The 14,109-nt window shown below is 42.4% G+C and overlaps 1 protein-coding gene across 28 annotated transcripts in view; it reads left to right on the top strand.

Annotated features, from left to right (window-relative positions):
• ATXN1 (ataxin 1) overlaps positions 1 to 14,109 on the top strand; it is a 451,593-nt gene that overhangs the window by 169,840 nt on the left and 267,644 nt on the right. For all 28 annotated transcript variants that reach the window (XM_051832601.3, XM_089333309.1, XM_089333314.1 and 25 more), the window contains one exon: positions 3,863 to 3,992. The gene's annotated coding sequence lies outside the window, so the exon portion shown is untranslated. The remainder of the gene's footprint in view (positions 1 to 3,862; positions 3,993 to 14,109) is intronic.

The following is a 14,109-nucleotide window of genomic DNA, read 5'->3' as shown; positions in this document are numbered from 1 at the left end:
CATACATATAATGCGGATCACTGAAACCATCATCTGGTCGTCATCTGGGATGAGTGAGATTCTCCTTTAATCCTTAGATTTCTGAGCATGTTTCTTGCCATTCCCATGGCCTTGAAACAGATGCTAATTCATGTTTTAATATACAAATGTTGGCAAATAAAACTGTTAAATTTGAAGCATGAATTATAAATTCAACTTCGTTGCCCTAACACTAATGATAATGGTTGTACAATGTTTATAGAATGTTTCTGATATACTGAGTTCTGAGCTGAATATTTTGCTTACCGATCTTATTTAAGTCTCATAGTTACCCTATGAGGTAGGTGTTATATCCATTTTAAGATGGATTTATAACCATTATGGCATATAACTTTTTTTGTTAAAAGATCTATTTTATTTACTGGAACAACAGAGTTACGGAGAGGGAGAGACAGAGAGAGAGACAGATGGAGATCTTCCATCTCCTGGTTCACTCCCCAAATGGCTGCAAATGGCCAAAGCCAGTAGCCTGGAACTACATCCAGGTCCCCACATGGGTGTCAGGGACCCAAGTATTTGGGCCATCTTCTGCTGCTGTCCCCGTTGCAGTAGCAGGGAATTGGATCAGAAGTAGAGCAGCCGGGACTTGAATTGGTACTCATATGGGATGCTGTTGTCCCTAGACGGCAGCTTAACCTGCTGTACCACAGTGCTGGCACCCTATCACATTTAATATTTCTAATGCTCAATTTTGGAACTTTGAACACAATGAACTATGTACATATGTGTGGTGAATGTATGGGTACTTCAAAAAGTTTATGGAAAATTCAGTTTTTTAAAAGGTATGTTTATTTTGTACAAAAAGATTTTGGAATCCATGCAGATGAGGAATCTTCCAAGGTTTATGACAAATGAATTTTTATGAATAAATTATACATGATTTCAAAATTCTTTGCACCAAAATAAACTTACTCTTAATTCATTTTTCCATGTACTCCTTGAAGTGTGTGTGTGTGTGTGTGTATTTTGCTCATTCAACAAATATTGATTGATTGATAATTTATGCATTAGGCTGCTGTGCTGAGCTTTGAAGATACTGTGATATGAGGGGACACCTTGCCCTTAAAGGACTTAGGATGTAGTGGCAGAGATGAATTTGCTTATGAAGCAAGCCCAAGAAAACATGCTCATTGCTTTCATAGGGACAGGTACAAGGAGGTGGGGAAAAATGGGAGAAGAGGAACTCAGCTTTCTGGATGCTATCAGGAATGTCTTCACAGAAAAGCAGCCCTGACTGTAAGACATGAGCAAGCTGGAGAAGATGAGGCATGGGAGGGACAGGAGAGCCAAGGGCATAGGGAGGCTCTGCTGGGGAGCTCCATGGGTTCAAGCGCAGCTGAAGGAGAACCCTAGTTGATGGGGTCAGACCACAGGGAGCCTTGCAGACTACTCAAGGAATTGTAGGTGTTAGACTATGTGAATTAAAGAAACTACCCACAAATTAATTCAATAAACAGTAATGAAATCGTCATGAGTAAGGGATGTCTTTCCTTTCTTCCTCACTCCCCACCCCCCACCCCCCAACTTCCTTTATCACTTATTCATTCAGCAACTTTCTATTGAGTGCCTTTCACATGGTGTTCAGTTCTCAAGATAAAGGGATGGACGAGAGCATACATGCTTCTGCCTTTCTGGAGTTTTCTACCTCGGGGGCAGGGGGAACAAGCATTAATCAACTGAGCAATCAGAAACTGTGATATTACGAAGGTGACCAGTATGACAAGGGAGAGGGATGCCATAAATGTAGTAGGAGTTCCAGAAGACATTAGGGGAGAGATAGTAGAGAAGTTGACTTTGGTACCAAAAAATTTGAAATTCATGCATACAATGGATCTTCAACAAGTTCATGTAAAATGTGTATTGTGATAGATCTATGCATGGATTTCAAAACTTTTTTTGCACCAGGAATTATCTTTTAATCTCGTTTACCACAGGGTTTTTGAAGCACTCTTGTACATACACATACTGAAGGAGAATTATGTGACTTGCGATTTTGTTGATTTCTTCACATGGTCATATCTAATTTGTGTTGCAGTGACTTTTTAAGACCTATAGTTTGTAGAATTTGTAAATAGGTAAACATGTTTAAGTTTTTAAAATTATGTTTCATAGGTAGAATTTTTTTTCTTTATTTCCATATCGACTTGGAGATCCATACATGGTTTTTCATATTATTACCTGCCTTCTTTCTAATGAAATTTAGCCATTGAGGTGGGGTTTGCATTTTAGATTTTCACTTACTGTTTTGATATCTGGATTTGGGGTTGCCAGGCATTTAAAAAAATTTGAAAGGCAAAGAGACAGTTCACTCCATGAATGCTTAGAATGGCCCCAAAGCCAGTAGCCAGGAACTCAATCCAGTTCTCCCACATAGTGGAAGCAACCCAGTCATTCAGGCCATCACTGCTGCCTGCCAGGGTCTGCATCAGCATCAAGCCGGAGTCAGGAACAAAACTTGGTAGCAAACCCTGGCACTCTGATGTGGGACGTGGCATCTTAAGAAGAGTCTTACTGCTAGACCAGACACCACGCCTATCACACATTTTTAATTTACTAGAATAACCACCAGTTTACTGTTAATTCAAGTATCTATATCTTGATATCAATTGAGCTTGGGAATTAAAGGACAGAACCAAAGAGTGAAGGATGTTAAGATTTAAGTGCTCTGTTAACTCTGGGGAAGAAAGAGATGCTTTTGATTTGGTATGTAACCTTTTAATAATGACTGCAGAGGTGTTGAAAACAAGATCAATGTGGAGAGATGATATAGTACTGGAATTGGAAGCTTGGGCTGTCTGGACAATACTTGCTTCCATACTGGTCTTAGCTTCTCCTAGCTGTGTGCACTGTTGGTTTACCATTACTTTTCTTGTCCATAATACAGAGGTAGTAATGACTACTAGCTCTCTCCCAAGTTGTTGTGGAGTGGAGTAATGTGTGTGAAGCACTTAGCATAATGCCAGGATTGTGATCCACGTTGAATCAATGCTAGTGATCAACGTGGATAGCTCTGATATCCCGCTTTACCTGTCAACAACGCTGAGGTGTGTTCAGTTGCAAAAGTGGAAGTCAGGCTGTTATGGTAAATACATGTGCTGAATGGGCATAGCTTTGTGGCTGGAAAGAAAATGGGGGAGATTCAAGTTCTGCAGTGGAAGAATTGACAAAATTTCATTTCTCAGACATCATGGAGTAATGAGATAGAGAAGGAGGGGGAAGAATGGGATGATTTTTGAAAACTGATTTATTTTTGAGGCAGAGAAATAGGAGACAAAGACAGACCCAGAGCTTTTAAATACTGGTTCACTCCTCATAAGCCCGCAACAGCCTGGGGTGGGCTTGGCCAAAACGGGAAGCCAACTACTTGAGCCTCGATCTCCTTCCTGCTTCCCAGGCTTTGCATTAGCAAGAAGCTGGAATTGGAAGCAGAGCCAAGACTTGAACCCAGACACTCTGACATGGGTTGTGGGAGTCCCAAGGGGTGGCCTAACCATTAGACCAGATGCCCATCCCCAGGATAATTTTGATGGTGGTGGTCTTAGGATCAGGTGGTAGGGCACAAAGCAACCCCTTGGGCAGAGCTCATTCATCGTGTGTATGGGAACCTGCTGTGTCTGTGCTTGCTAAGTGCTTGACATTCTGATTTAAGAACTCTGTGTGTGTGTGCACGTGTGTGTGTTTGTGTGGGTGGGTGGGTGGGAGCGAGCGAGAGAAATCATGCAATCATGCAATACGATGTTCCTCTGTTCTGGGACTTCAGCTAGTTTGAATGGAGGCACAGAAGCTGCCCAACTCAGTGGTATTTTGTTTTTTATGATTGCAGGTCCAGGCATCCGACACTGAATCTCTCTTCTGCTATCCTTTGTACTCAAGCAAAATCTCCGTGCAACACATCTGCTTAGAAGAGACTGACTGTGCACGGTTCTCCATTGTGATGAAAGCACATGGTACTGGTAAGTATCTCCAAGGTCTTGAACCAGAAGTAGTTATCACTTTGTTGGCAAATCCTCAAGATAGTGGTAGGGGTGTATACACATGCCATAACATACATGTATAGCTTCATGTCTCCATATTTGTCTGCTCATTCTTCCTGTCTCTTATAAAAATGGAACCCTTGCCTTTTTTTCTGTGGGAAAGAAAATAACTTGTACTTATTTTGAGATTATGATTAGAGTAGATGCAAAGCATTGGTAAGAGAAGGATAATTCTGTGGTATTCATAAGTGCAGCTGGAGAGAGAGCTGGTAGGGAATGGGAACATATCCTCTAACCTTTTGTTCCTCTTAATAATGCAACTGTTAATGTCATTTCATAGTAACGGATATTTTTCTATACCTAGCTTTTAATGATTGTAGAGTATATCATGGAACAGAGATCTTAGAATTCATTTAGTTGATGCCCTCTAGTTGGATATGGGTCATTTCTAATTTTCTGCTTTGAGCTCCAGTAAGTATTCGTATAGCTCTATATTTCTCATTATTAGTGACTTCATTGGGATAATTTCTTAACAGTCAACTACTGAATTTAACAGTGTTTAAATTTAAAAAAATTAAGATATATTTTATTTATTTGAAAGAGTTACAGAGAGAGAGAAGAGAGAGAAAGAGAGAGAGAGATTTTCTATCCTCTGGTTCACTCCCCAGATGGCCACAATGGCCAGAGCCTAGCTGATCTAAGCCAGGAGCTTCTACCAGGTCTCCTGAGTGGTTGCAGGGACCCAAGGACTTGGGCTGTCTTCCAAAGCTTTCCCAGGCCATTAGCAGGGAGCTGGATCAGAAGTAGAGTAGCCAGGACTTGAACCGGTACCCATTTGGGATGCCAGCACTGCAGGGCGAGGCTTTAACCTGCTGCGCCACAGCATCGGTCCCCAAATTTTAAAATTTTTAACACTTGTTGCCAAACTACTTTTCAATAAAGTCATGCCAGTTTTGTATTTTTCAGAGGCAATGTGTCAGAGTGTCCACTTCCACACAGTTTAACAGTGCCAGAAATTTTGAAAACAAAGAGTCTTTGCCAGTTGATTATGAGAAATGTTATTTCCATGTTTTATTTTGGTTTGGCTTGGTTTTTAAAGGGAGAGGTTTTATTCATTGACTGCACTGTTTTGAAGAGCCTTCCTCTTGTGCAGTAGCATCCTTGAAACTTCAGCAGACTTTGACAGTGGAGAAATAATGCTAGATCAAGAAGAAATGGAAAGGCCCTTGGGAATTTTAAGTTCTTCCTTTTTGGCCAAGAATTTTTAGACAACTATGAAATCACTGGATAGCAATAATGTTTTAGTGGAAAATGTATCTTTTCATTTCCTAAAAAGAATAAAAAAGATATTTAATAAGAAAGCCTTCCTTAAACATGTATCTGACGTTATACTACTCTCAGTTTAAAAATATCTGTGTGTGTGTGTATGTGTATATATATGTCTGGTACTGAGAACATGATTAAATATAATGACGGGAGCGCCATATGATGCAGAGCCTGAAAATCCTAGCCGATGAAACTGCAGGCTCCAGACTGCCTGGGCCCTCATTCCAGCTCTGCTGCTTTCTCAAGGGGCGGCCTTGGACAAGTTATTTACATCTCGATGTCTCTATTTGTAAAATTTAGATAACAGTACCATCTCCCGGGGTGCTGCTATAAGGACACTTATGGGACATGAGAAAATGATCACAATAAAGTAAGCAAGTATAAAGGGTGACACCAACCATAGTATAATCCCAGTCTTGTAAGTCTTGTAATATCTTTCTTCCCCTTCTTGTTTCTTTTGACCTTCCTGGGGTGTGTGTGTGTGTGTGTGTGTGTGTGTGTGTGTGTAGTGTTCCATGTATTTCTGAATGACTTTCATTTGAGTTAATGGAATAATGCCAGTCCTGAAGAGACTGCTTGGACTGCTTGATTGGCATCTTCACAGCTGAGACCCATGTCCCACAGGGCTGTGACGTCATCACACTCTGTTTCACCTGGCCACTTGGATAGAGCAAAAAGCATCATTTGCAACCTGGGCTGCCTTGCTCCTGTGTACAGCCAGTGCGTTAGGCCAGGCCAGCTTCCTAGACCTCTTCTGAACCATGCAGAGAGAGGGGGTGGGGGCCCAACCACTTGGCACCATATGTGAGCTGCCCTACTTGGCTCTTGTCTTTTCCCTCATTTCTCAATAGGTTTTATTTCACTAAATAAATGAAAGAGAAGGTAGACAGACACATCTCGCCTGCCCAAGCTTGCCGATTCTGGGTGCTTTATCCTACAAAACCATCTAAGGGAAAACTATGAATTCCGAATCCCTCAACCCTTTGGCTGCATTATTAAGTTGGAAAGGGGCAGGAAAAGGGATGAAAGAATTAGTTGGCTTTAAGGAGACAAAAGAGAGGGCGCCTTGCCTGGCTTCAGCCAGTGCTTGTCACTGGCTCCTCTGCAACTAGCCAGTGTTTATAGACACCCTTGGTTTTAGCCTTAATTTCCCGCCTCATTTGAACAGCTCAGTGTTTTCCAGTCAACGAGGAACTTCAGAATTTCTAATTAAGACGGTTTAGCTTGAGAATCCCTCGTGTAATAGTTCATAACTTACTCTCCTTGAAGCGATGATGAATCGGAAAACAAAACTGAGACTCGTACACATCCGTAAGTTATTTCAACAACGTGAGTGAGTTCATGGCGGCAGAGAGAACCATGAGGGCATCGGCAAACGCGGGCGAGGGAGAGTCGGCACCTCGTGAGCGCAGCCACAAAGGGCCTTGCGCAGCCGTAATGAGAGCGGTGAGACCACGACCATATGGAACATGTGGTATTTGGATAGCACTTAGCTTCCTTCTAAGCTACAGCATCAATTGAGACTCAAACAGAGGGGAAGATGCGATTCCTTAGCTATGGGTCTCTGGCTGGTGCGCAGAAATGCAGACGCGTTGACTGTCAAGGACTTACCAGAATAAATTTCCCTATGGAGACCACAGAGTCGTGGGGGAGAGGAACTGTTTAACCACATGTATGTGTGCGGTGGCCTTGGATCTGGGGTCTGGCGATTTGAGTTGTCTCCATACACTGAGCGTCCTTGCTCTATTTTTGTCATCGTGTGCAAGAGCAGGCCGAGCCATTGTTGGAAACTCAGTTCACAGAGACTCAGAGGGACTTCATGGTGCCGAAGCTCTTCAGCAATCCAGAGCCAGAACGTTACTTTGGAATTGTGAGAAACGTGACTGGTCGTTACAATTTAATCTCATGCAGTCAGTCATCACTCATTTGGCAAATGCTTCTCCTGAGGCTGCCGTGTTCTAGTGTAGTGCTGGGCATTGGAGATAGGGAAGGGGCAAGGCAGACGGCAGAACCCTGCTGATGGACTTCATGGTGCCAAAGGAGACACAGTCCGCACCATCGTAACTGGTTTGGGTGAAGGGAGCTGAACTGGACCACGCTGGCGTGAAGTGCATGGAATATGAGAAGCTGGAAGAAGCAGTGGAGAAAGACTTACTGATCTGGAAGGCATAAGATGGAAAGTGCCAGAGGATATTCAGGGGCTGGCAACGAGGCTGATTGTTGAGAGCAGGACCAGATTGGGAAATGACAAATGTAACGAGAGAGGCCCATTGTAAAACTCACCTTGAATGCACAGTTGCCAGGACTGCTCAATATTGTGCAGCTGTTGACTGTTCATGTCATTCAGAAATTATGAAATGAACCTGCTTGACTTTCAACAGAGAGTGGGTGTCTTTATCATGGTATCCAGAGATATTTTCTTGTTCAAACACCACCCAAGGGAACAATGGAAGTGATCACCAGAACATTCTCATTTTTACTAATTTACTTTTTTACTAATTATATTCTTTTCATACCTATCCACTATAATTCACCTTACCAAGTGAGATTTATTATGTAAGTAATTCTACCATTTGTGCACAACCATAATTAGCATGACTTAGTTAACTTCAAAGCAACTTTAGGTTCCAGAGAGCAATGGTCTGTTCACTTGTCACATCTTGCGTTGTGAGGTTGCGGCTCTTCTTGCCATCTTCTACATTCTGGGTGCTTCTAGTGGTCTCTTAAATTCTAATCCCTGCTCAGGGATTTTGTCTGATCTTCTTTGGCTTTCAGCGTGGTTTTGTTAAAGACTACATTTTTAGCTTTGGATCGATGGTCACTAATGGACCCCTTTTCTCTATTTTCTCCTTCCCTGAACAGCTGCTTTCCTCTGGGGCTCAAGCATCTACCATGTACTGGACTCGCATGTTTTCTCTGTATTTGACAAACCTGGTTTAGTTTCTATTGCTTTCTCCCAGCCAACACATAGAGACACAAACACAGTGTACATTATGGAACTTTGGGCCTTTTCCAGTTAAATATTTAAATAAGAGCTCTGCCCCCAGTTTATCTTTCAGCATAAATATGTTCTTCCCTTTTCTACTGCATTTCTGTTGTCCATAATTCATAACTACTTCGAGACGGTATTATTTTGAGACCTGTAATGGTGTTTTTCATGGAAAAATGAAACATGCAAGGCCAGAGAGATTCAAGAGTCCATGGTGTTTTATATGTAGGCATAGCTTTTCAAAGCCATTTTGGAGTGCATCAGAGCTCCTACGATAATGGACCAGGCTTCTGCAGAAAGCATTCTCCTTCGAAAGTTTTATAAATAATATGATTTATGATATCAGTGTGGAAACAGTCACATCGTTTTAATAACTTCCATGAAATAAGGTAGGCTGTTTCAGCGTCTTACAGCATAAAACACAGGGGAAAATGGCTCCTACCAAAGCCTGCCGTTTTGTCTTTCCACGCTGGGACCCTGCAGTCCTGCCAATCTCCTCCTCCCAGGACACAAATGCTGCTTTCCAGGTTGATGGAGGCACTATTCCAAGTAGGAGCAATAACAGGAGTAGAAACGCAGCTGTCCCTCCCCATCCACGGGGTCCAGACTCCATGGAGTTGACCAACCGTGGGTCAACAATATTTGGAAGAAAAAATTATGTGTGTACTGAATGCATACAGACTTGTTACTATTCTCGAAACACGGCAGCCTAACAGCTTTTGCACAGTACTGACATTGTATTGTACAGTATTGTAAGCTTTCTAGATGATTTAAAATATACAGGGGGATGTGTGCAGGTTCTCTGCAAATTCTGGGCCAATGAATGTGTGAGCCCTGAACATCTCTGGCTTTTGTATTTGGGAGGAGTCCCGGGACCAATCCCTCTTGGATTGCCAAGGACAACTTCACAACTTGAAACAACTTCATGAAAATTAAAATTTTCTGTGGTTCTGTCAAAATTACTGTTTTTCCCCCCTCTCAGCATTTATCAAATTTAAGCATTTAATTAGTTCTCCAAGTTCTGGAATGTTAAATATCACCGCTTTTGATGTCATAGTATTTACAGGTGGAAGAGAGCATGAAGCTTTTATCCCCAAATGAATCATTCATTCATTCCTGAAACAACTATTATAAGACTTGTACAATAATATACAGAACATGTTGGAAGTCAAGTTTTTTTTTTTTTTTTTTTTTTTTTGAGTCAGCAAGAAACAGCTATATGCCAAGCAGCCTAGAGAAGGATCAATGCTCAGATTAAATGAGAGGTGTAACACTGGTGATTTATATAGGGTTTTCACTAAATGTGTTGGTAAATTTGGGGGAAGGTAGTTTCTATAATTTGCCGGTTATGTACCCTGTCCCTCCTGTTTTCTTTTCAGAAATACACTTTCCTCTATATCCCTCATTTTTTCCCTTTCTTTAAAATGGAAAATTATATACATATAAATCCTTAGACTGTTGCCTTGCCTGGCACACAGTTGATACTGCATAAACATTTGTGCATTATGAAAAAAACTGTGCATGGATTTCAAAAAAATTTTGCACCAAAATAAACTCAGGTTTTCATTCCATTTTCCATCAACTCTGGGAAGTGCACTCGAACGCCTGCTCTCTCCTTTTTGCCCTCTTCTGTGCTCTTTCTCGTGGAGATTTTCTTGAGTGTCTAAAATAAGTATAATGAAATGAAGCAAGAACCTCAGGCTGGTGGTGTGTGCTTTGTTTGGCCTCACTGGCAGAGATGAATCCAAGTTCAAGGGGCATGCCCTTAGGGTTGGAGGGCTTTGAACAAGATCCTCTGTGGCTCTGAGTTTCCTGTCTGGGATGCGAGTAGGTTGCTCTGTGAGCCTCCTTCCACTTCTACGAATCATCACCTGATGTCCTTGCTGCCTTGAGACTCCCAAGTCTGTCGAAAGGCACCCATGGAAAGTAGCAATCCTTGTGTATGCTGTCCTCATGCGGTCAGTACACATGGGACTCGGGGTTTGGATTTGGATTCTCTTTGTGTTCAGCTTAGCTGATGACCCACTCTTGTGGTGATGTTGAGAAGGCAAAAGGAGGCAAGCAAAGCAGGCTACCTTCAGGCCCGCAGGTCACCAGTGGCTGCCTAACCCCTTCCATAGCATGGGAAGGCCCAGAGAGGCCACCGCTTCCCTCGGGCCTGACATCCAGCCGTCCCCCAGTGAAGTTTGGCAGCTGCGTAATCGCAAGCTGCAGTACTTACATGACAGTTTGGGGGAAAGGAGGGAGACAGAAATAGCAGATTCCAAAATAATCCAATTAAAGCAGCAGGGAGAGTGGAGTTGAGCAACAACAAGGACAGACGGTCTGCCCCAAGTCTGGCTTCTCTGCTGTTTAGACGGCACAAACCATAGCCCCTTGGGCTCCAACCTGTGTGGGTGCTGAAGATGGTGACCAGAGCCTGCTGCACGTACCGAAACAGGAGCTTGTCTCATGGCCTGTGGGGCTGTAATCTTGTGATTTATTTTCTCTCCCGTTTCCCAGTGGTGGTGTTATCGGGCTCCAGTGGCCCCTACATAGACCTTGTGTTAAAGCCATTGCCATATTTTGCCTCCTATATAGAATAACGTCAACCTTAAAATACTTAAAAGCACTAAGAGTGCCCTAAGCTAAAAAGGAGGTATGCCAAAGCACCTTTAGACTGGCTTTGCAAAGATGACCTGACAGACCAGGAAGGAAACCCCTTCTGTTTAACTCTGGGATCTTGATAATAGCAGCTGTGGGGAGGAATATTTAAGAACTGCACCTCGTAGACAAATGCAGTTGAGTGAAAACTGGAACTCTTTAGGTTTCCCAGAATGGGTGTAACCATTGTGACAAATGTAAGAATAGGAAGATGAAAGTCAGAGTGGATAAAATTGAAAAATGTTGAGCACCCGGGAAGATTTGTGAACACGGTTGAAAATAATCAGATCGTTAGAGAATAGCACATCAGATCTCTAAAAAGAGAAATAAAGGAAGCAGGTGATAAACCAACCTGGGCATTATAGTGTAGCCAGAAAAGAGAACTTTATGAGGATGCTTGGGAACGAAAGGATTAGTTTCATTAAGAAACACATAACATCTTTACATAGTTTAAACAGAGCTGCTATAGTCTATTATTTTAACCTAGAACCAGAAGTGAATGCAAAATACATATAATTCACAGAGTAGGGAATGAAAAGGAAATTTTGATGGCAAATATCCTTGTTTTGAATTTCAGATCTGCAACTTACTATCAGATCCTGTGGCCTGGGGTTTGTACTTGTAAAAATCTAAGGAGTTTTTTCCCCTCCTTACTATAAAATAGTGATACTGAGAATATCGGTACGAGGATGTTGAGATGATGTAGTGAGATAATGCATCCGAAAGTGTTTTTGTGAACTGCAAAGGCCTGCAGGTGCTATTTCTGTAAATGTGTGTGGAGTCAGCTCTTCAGGACAGTAACCACACGTGGGGATTACTTAGACGACCCATCACGCAGAGGAAAAAAAAAAATCTTTGCATACAAAAAAATTTAAAAATACACATGGCTTGTTTTTTTTCCACTGCCCTTTTTTTTTCTGGCCGAGAAATTCTTCTGTGTTTATAGAATTTTCCTAACAATTTTCTGGTGAGCTCCATCGCACAGTTGCCCACTCTGTTGAGCTCTACCTGACATGATTTGGTAGTAAATGTTGCCTCTGAGTAAGCTCAAACAGCAGAGTGAAGAGGAGACTGTCTCTTGCTTGGTGCAGCGGCCCTGGTGAATGGAGCGAGGCCTGGACCTAGCAGGGGCTCTGTGGTCTTGGAACGGGAGCAGCATCAGCCGGGGGCTGGAGTCTGCCCTTGCCTGGTGTGGGTGGTGCTGAAGTTCTCCTGCATCCACCCATCTGTCTCATCTTAATCGCAGACTCCCTAAAGTGTCTACGCTTTTTTTTTTTTTTTAAGCTTTGTGTCTTAATCTCTTGTAAGAGTTAATGAAAGGAAATCAACTGGATTGTATGCGTTTTGTGTGTGTTCACATACACGCCAGGGGGTGGAACAAGCTGTATTTATAAATGGGTGCTCCCATGGGACTGAATCCGTATGCATCTGCGTATTTGTGACTGCATTCATGACTCTGTGTGCGTTGGTGCACATGCCCACAGACACAACACATATGTGCGTCTGTTGTATACTCTCGCACATGGAGAAGACTCCCTGACATTAATTAGCGAGGGTGATAGGAAACAGGGAGAGCACAATTTCTTTTGGCAGCATTGACATTAGAATGGCAGTGCATGATGTAAGGTGTGTGCAGGAAAGACTTTGCTTATTCATCCTTGAGAACAATAGTAGGAGTTAAATATTAACAGGTCTGAGTGGCAATAAGTGTCTGAATACAGATTCTCTATTGTGTGCAGTTCTTGTAATTGGGCAGCATGCTTTAGATGTGTCTCTGCTTGCTTGGAATTCAGACGGCTCTGGTTGAAAAATGTTGCTGAGTGTAATCTGTGGCAGAAAATGTGCCCTGGTTATTTATTATTCCCAGGGATGTTTGCAGGGCAGAAGTACCTCATGTAGAACAGAGCAGTTGTGTTTCAAAAATACAGTAGGAGCAGTACAAGGATAGTGAATTAAGTAGGGAAACTTGGGGAGTCCATCTTTGATGGATGATGCTTCTTACTTGCTCTTCATTATTCTCTAGGAAAGAATAAAAACTATGAAATTGGATTTGAAAACCGGATTAAGACAAATGGCTTCTCCAGATTATTTTTATCTTTGCTGTTTCCATGTTCCTAGTAAAGCACAGAGTTGCTATAGGAAGCGTCTGTGTTTATTACATGGAACAATCCTAAAGCATACTCTCTCGAGGTTGTGGTTTAGGAATTAGGTTAAATGTGTAGAGACTGTATGTACCTGCTAGCTGTGTCATAGTGTTTTCTCTAGATATTTTATTTGTACCTACTTTTAAAAATGAGTTATTTTATTTGAGTGAGAGAGATTCTCCATCCACTGGTTCACTCCCCAGATGCCTACAATAACTGGGTCTGAGCCAGGCCAAGTCGGGAGCTGGGAACTCAATCCTGGCCTCCCATGTGGGTGTTGGGTACCCACCTACTTGAGTCATTATCTACTGCCTCCCAGGGTGCTCATTAGCAGGAAGCTTGAGTCTGGACTAGAGCTGGGACTTAAACCCAGGCTCTCTGATATTAGATGTGTCTTTAACCACTCAAGCTGTGACTTTAACCACTGCTCCAAATGCCCCCCTCCCCACCACGAACTTGTTTTTATAGAGTGAGCACCGAAGTAAAAAGGGGAATAATAGAGTGTTGCTTGGTTTTCAGAATGCCTTTCCTGCCTACCTGTTATTACTCTACCGCTTTCCCTCCAGATAGAATTTTCTGACTTCCCATTTGGGCCATTCATTAGTCTCTCCAAATCCTTTCATCAAAGACTTGTAGACGTACCCAGGAGTCTTGACTAACTTTGCTATAGACACTTTAGAAAAGAGAGACTTTTTTATTTGTTGAAATTCTTTATTTTTTTAAAATTTTTAAATTTTAAATTTTGAGAGGCAGAGACATGGGGGTGGAGGGAGAGAGAGAATGAGACTCTCCCATTTGGTAATGTGCACTTCCATGGTGCACATTACCAGGAAACAGGACTGGAATCAGAGGCAGAAGTCAACCCCAGGCACTCTGACTTGAGATGCATGTGTTCCAGGTGGTGCCTTAACCACAGTGTCCACCCTGGCATGGACATCTTATCCAGGTCTTAACCAGCAGGCCAAACACCTACCCCTGTTGTTGTAATTGTATT

This window comes from Oryctolagus cuniculus, chromosome 5 (genome assembly GCF_051225735.1).
Source record: "Oryctolagus cuniculus isolate XC-2025 breed Fujian yellow rabbit chromosome 5, ASM5122573v1, whole genome shotgun sequence".
Taxonomy (NCBI): domain Eukaryota; kingdom Metazoa; phylum Chordata; class Mammalia; order Lagomorpha; family Leporidae; genus Oryctolagus; species Oryctolagus cuniculus.
The sequence above is the reverse complement of the archived record's forward strand: the minus strand, read 5'-3'. Positions and strand labels throughout refer to the sequence as shown.